The sequence below is a fragment of the Rutidosis leptorrhynchoides genome, chromosome 1 (assembly GCF_046630445.1).
Source record: "Rutidosis leptorrhynchoides isolate AG116_Rl617_1_P2 chromosome 1, CSIRO_AGI_Rlap_v1, whole genome shotgun sequence".
In the NCBI taxonomy this organism is placed as follows: Eukaryota; Viridiplantae; Streptophyta; class Magnoliopsida; order Asterales; family Asteraceae; genus Rutidosis; species Rutidosis leptorrhynchoides.
Window position 1 is genome coordinate 529,265,895 of NC_092333.1, and position 6,760 is coordinate 529,272,654.

Below are 6,760 nucleotides of genomic sequence, written 5' to 3' on the forward strand. Positions count from 1 at the left end.
CAATGAAAAATAATCCAACTCAATGTGTAACTTATTCATTTGAGTATTTTGGTCGTTTGCTTCTTTAAATCAAAGTCTAGTTGTTTACTAAAATACGTTTAATAATTTTGAAACATTTTATATTTAATTTATACAATAACTCGTTTGTAATATATATGTAATATATATATATATATATATATATATATATATATATATATATATATATATATAATTCTTACTTAAGAATATAATTTTGTATATCTTATATATAATTGAAATATCTATCTAATTAAATTTCAAAGTTTAAAACGTTTAAGTAATAGAAAATATTATGTCGTATCACGTTTTACGTTTTTGAAACAATATATATATATATATATATATATATATATATATATATATATATATATATATATATATATATATATATATATATATATATATATATATATATATATATATATATATACATATATATATATATATAAAGCTTTAATTAAGTTTCTTAAAACTTATGAACAATTTATCTTATAAAACGTTTCACTAATAAAGTTCTTTAAAAATTATTTTTGTACGTTTGAAACATTATTAAATAAATATGAAAACTTTTTTTTCCAAAGCAAAGTATTTTTAAGAATCATTTTACTAAAAAGTTATATTAGTAGAGGTTGTTATATCGTAAAACATTTTAGAGAAATAAAATTAAATATACTTTTCATAGGTTTCAAGTTCTTAACGTTTATTGGTGCAACGTGATATAAAGTTTAAAGGTTAGATAAACGTACAAAATCACCTTAATGTAAAATGTCGATACCCAATGTCTAAGTTATTTACATTCCACATTCCAACTTTAAAATGATAATCATAATAGTTATAGTTATCTTATTAATATCATGAGGAAAATGTTGTAAAGTATGAATTTAGAATCAAATAAGAATCTTCACTAACTCTTGTCTAGTTCTCATTAGTTGACACTTTGTTCTTATTTGTTAAATCACTTTACCATTTTCCGAATATGGTTAAAATGGAAAGGTTTCCTAAATCAAAGTGGACCTCCTAATAGGGACTCGTAGCCATAATTCAATGTATCTGTTAATTCAATCATTTGATATTATCTTTTAATTCCATCAATAATTATTCTAAATATATTTTGAAACAAATACGTTTATGTAAAGTATTATACGTCTAATACTTTGTTAACGTTTTCAAGTTATAATATATATATATATACACATATACATATATAATCATATTCGTTCCTATAATGGTTCGTGAATCTTTGGAATTTGGTCGAGGTTAAATGAATGTATGAACACAGTTTAAAATTCTTGAGATTCAACTTACAAACTTAGCTTATCGTGTCGGGAATATATAAAGATTAAAGTTTAAATTTGGTCAGAAATTTCCGGGTTGTCACAATTTCATGTTAACATAGAGGTCATCGGGGTTGGACTCGGGTTTTTCTATTTTTATGCCTTTTCCCTTATTATTTTCTTTTGCCTTTTCAAATTGTATCGGGGTAATTTCTATAACATCATCGGAATCCTCATCGGGATCCGATTCATCGAAAAATTGGTAATCTTCCCAATATTTTGCTTCCTCGGCGGAAACACCATTGACCATTATTAATTTTGGTCCATTGGTTGAGGATTTTATTTTATTTATCTGTTTTTCAGTGGTTTCTAAAATTTCCTCCCCCGGAACCTCTTCTTCTTCTGGTTCCTCTTCTTCCGGTTCCTCTTCTTTCGGTTCCACTTCTTCCGGTTCCTCTTCGGGAATTTGTGAATCTTTCCAATATATATTCGACTCTTCATTATTATTAGGTGAGTCAATGGGATTTGTATTAGAGGTAGACATCTATCACACAATATCAAACACGTTAAGAGATTAATATATCACATAATATTTACATGTTAATAATATATAGTTTCCAACAAAAAAAATGTTAAGCAATCATTTTTAAAGAAAATACGGTCGAAGTCCAGACTCACTAATGTATCCTAACAAATTCGGTTAGACACACTAATGCAAATTTCTGGTTCTTTAAGACCAACGCTCGGATACCAACTGAAATGTCCCGTTCATATTGATTATAAACGTTCCATATTAATTGATTTTGTTGCGAGGTTTTGACCTCTATATAAGACGTTTTTCAAAGGCTGCATTCAATTTTAAAACAAACCATAAATTTTAAAATATTACGACGATTATCAAATAATGATAATCTAAAATATAGCGTTTTTCACACGACCATTACATAACGGTTTCCAATAATATTACACATCAATATATGCCTTCGAATGCAGTTTTTAAACAATATTATACAAGCATGGACTCCAAATCTTGTCCTTAATTTAGTATGCAATAGCGGAAGCTCTTAACAATCACCTGAGAATAAACATGCTTAAAACGTCAACAAAAAATATTGGTGAGTTATAGGTTTAACCTATATATTTATCAAATTGTAATAATAGACCACAAGATTTCATTTCTCATAAAAACACATCTCATATCAGGCATTTCGCAAACTGCATAGAGATAAAAACCATTCATATGGTGAACACCTGGTAACCGACCTTAACAAGATGCATATAGAATATCCCCATCATTCCGGGACTCCCTTCTGACATGATAAATTCGAAGTACTAAAGCATCTGGTACTTTGTATGGGGCTTGTTGGGCCCAATAGATCTATCTTTAGGATTCGCGTCAATTAGGGTGTCTGTTCCCTAATTCTTAGATTACCAGACTAAAAAGGGGCATATTCGGTTTAATAATTCAACCATAGAATGTAGTTTCATGTACTTGTGTTTATTTTGTAAAACATTTATAAAACTGCATGTATTCTCATCCCAAAAATATTAGATTTAAAAAGTGGGACTATAACTCACTTTCACAGATTTTTACTTCGTCGGGAAGTAAGACTTGACCACTAGTCGATTCACGAATCTATAACAAATATGTACATATATATCAATTTATGATCGGAATATATACATAACATTTTTTATTACATTTTTTATTACATTTTTATGATTTAAGTTTGTTAAGTTAGCAGTCCTCGTTAGTAACCTACAACTAGTTGTCCACAGTTAGATGTACATAAATAAATCAATATATATATCTTGAATCAATCCACGACCCAGTGTTTACACATCTTAGGCTAGATCACAACTCAAAGTATATATATTTTTGGAATCAACCTCAACCCTGTATAGCTAACTCAAACATTACTGCATATAGAGCGTCTTTGGTTGTTCCAAATAATATATATAGATGGGTCGATATGATATGTCAAAACATTGTATACGTGTCTATGGTATCCCAAGATTACATAATATGTATAATACAATATAAATTAGTTAGGATATGTTTAGTCTAGATTTGTTGCAAAATTTTTTTAGCTAAAACTAGCAAGTTTATCCAATTTTGTTTTACCCGTCATTTCTTCGTTTCAAATCCGTTTTGAGTGATTCAAGTTGCTATGGTTTCATAATGAACTGAAATTAATGAAACTAAACAGAAAAAGTAATAAGTTTATAGTCAGAAATACAGGTTACAAGTCATTTTATAAAGAGGTAGTCATTTTCGTCGAAAGAACGACATCTTGATGACCATTTTGAAAAACATACTTCCACTTTGAGTTTAACCATGATTTTTGGATATAGTTTCATGTTCATAAGAAAAATCATTTTCCCAGAAGAACAACTTTTAAATCAAAGATTATCATAGTTTTTAATTATCAAACCCAAAAGAGCCCGCGGTGTTACTACAACGGCGTATGTCCGGTTTTACGGTGTTTTTCATGTTTCCAGGTTTTAAATCATTAAGTTAGCATATCATATAGGTATAGGAAATGTGTGTAGTTGATTTTAAAAGTCAAGTTAGATGGATTAACTTTATTTGCGAACAAGTTTATAATTAACTAAACTATGTTCAAGTGATTACAAGTTTAAATCTTCGAATAAGATAGTTATATATATATATATATATATATATATATATATATATATATATATATATATATATATATATATATATATATATATATATATATATATATATATATATATATATATATATATGAATTGAATGATGTTATGAACATCATTACTACCTCAAGTTTAGTAGGTAAACCTAATGGAAGTAACAAAAATTGATCTAGCTTCAAAGAATTCTTGGATGGCTTGAAAATTCTTGAAGTAGAATCATGACACGAAAACAAGTTCAAGTAAGATTTCCACTCAAAATAAGATAGTTATAGTTATAGAAATTGAATCAAAATTTGAATATGAGTATTACCTTGTATTAGAAAGATATCTTATTATAAATAAGAAAAATTTCTTGAGCTTAGATGATTACTTGGATTGGATTAGAAAGCTTGGAAGTAATCTTGAAAACTTGATAGTATTCTTGATTTTATGAAACTAGAACTTATAGAATTTATGAAGAACACTTAGAACTTGAAGATAGAACTTGAGAGAGATCAATTAGATGAAGAAAATTTAAGAATGAAAGTATTTGTAGGTGTTTTTGGTCGTTGGTATATGGATTAGATATAAAGGATGTGTAAGTTTGTTTTCATGTAAATAATTCATGAATGATTTATAATATTTTTTGTAATTTTGTGAGATATTTCATGCTAGTTGCCAAATGATGGTTCCCACATGTTTAATTACTCACATAGACTGCTAAGGAGCTGATGATTGAGTTTATATACCAATAGTATATACATCTTAGAAGCTGTGTATAATGTATTGTACGAGTACGAATACGGGTGCATACGAGTAGAATTGTTGATGAAAATGAATGAGGATGTAATTGTAAGCATTTTTGTTAAGTAGAAGTACTTTAATATATGTCATGAAGTCTTCCAAAAGTGTATTAATACATTTTAATACACTATATGTATATACATTTAACTGAGTCGTTAAGTCATCGTTAGTCGTTATATGTAAGTGTTGTTTCGGAACCTTTAAGTTAACGATCTTGTTAAATGTAATTGATCCATTGTTATTACACTTAAATGAGATGTTAAATTGTTATGTTAACATGGTGTATATATATATATATATATATATATATATATATATATATATATATATATATATATATATATATATATATATATATATATATATGTAAAATACTATTACAACGATAATCGTTACATATATGTATTGTTTCGAAATCCTTAAATTAGTAGTCTCATATTACTCGTGTAGTTCATTGTTAATACGCTTAATGATATATGTAATAATCATTTCATAATGTTAAACATAGTGTATTAATATCTTAATATGATACATATGTATTTAGTAAGACGTTGTTATAACGATAATCATTATATTTATCGTTTCGAGTTTTCTTAATTTAATAGTCTCATTTTATGTATATAACTCATTGTTAATATACCTAGTGAGATACTTGCTTATCATAATATCATGTTAACTATATATATATATATATATATATATATATATATATATATATATATATATATATATATATATATATATATATATATATATATATATATATATCATATAATTTTTACAAGTTTTAACGTTCGTGAATCGCCGGTCAACTTGGGTGGTCAATTGTCTACATGAAACTCATTTCAAATAATCAAGTCTTAACAAGTTTGATTGCTTAACATGTTGGAAACATTTAATCATGCAAATATAGTTTTCATTTAATATATAATCATGGAAAAGTTTGGGTCACTACAAAAATGGCTTAAAATTGCGAAATTCTGGGTTATCAGTACTTGGAGCGTCGCTCCATACCTATGAGCATCCCTCAGACTGTACGTACCTGATGTGCCAGATTGTTGAAAACCCTCTGTGACGACCCAGAAATTTCTGACCAAATTTAAACTTAATCTTTATATGATTTCGACACGATAAGCAAAGTCTATAATGTTGAGTTACAAAATTTTTGAACTATTTTTATGATTCGGTTAACCCTTTGACTATTCTCGACGATTCATGAACAATTAATTGTAAATAGATATGGTTGTGTATATATATATATATATATGGTAATTAGAAATATAATTTAAAATATTATATGTTGCTGTTATTAAAATAAATTATGAAACATGAAATAAAAAGAGTATATTATAATAATTGTTATTCACAACATATCTATATATATAAATAAAGTATGAGAATATATATATATATTTTGTGATTTCGAATCTATTTAGTAAACGACAGTAACACTCAATCGCCATTCGATGGATATTACACAAGTTAAATTCAAACTTATATTATTTTAAAATAAACGGTAATCCGAAAATGAGTTATATAAATTATAGGATTATTTAAAATATATTTAAAAACTATTTGTTTAATTTTAAAACTTTTTATATTTTACTTAGGGTTGGGAGTGAATAATTAATATAATTTTTATTTAATAGTTAGTGACTGAATTCTATACCATAATGACCAAAATAAATAAAGACATTTAATTTAAAAATATGGGATTTTTCTGAATACTTTTATCCGCCACTGAGTTTACAACGGAGCACGATACAATACCTGTGTTAACTATCGGCAATGTCAGACAAGTTAAATTCACATGATGCATTTGATTACTGTTTCAAATAGTTCTTTTAACTTTAATATAGAATATGATATTATATGTATATATGCACATGTGATGTATCAAACGAGAAGGAAACTGCATCTTCTCAATTCCTTTTAGTGAAACCACTTGCACCCCACCGAAATCACCATCCACAACTCACCACATCCACCTTCATCGGCCACTA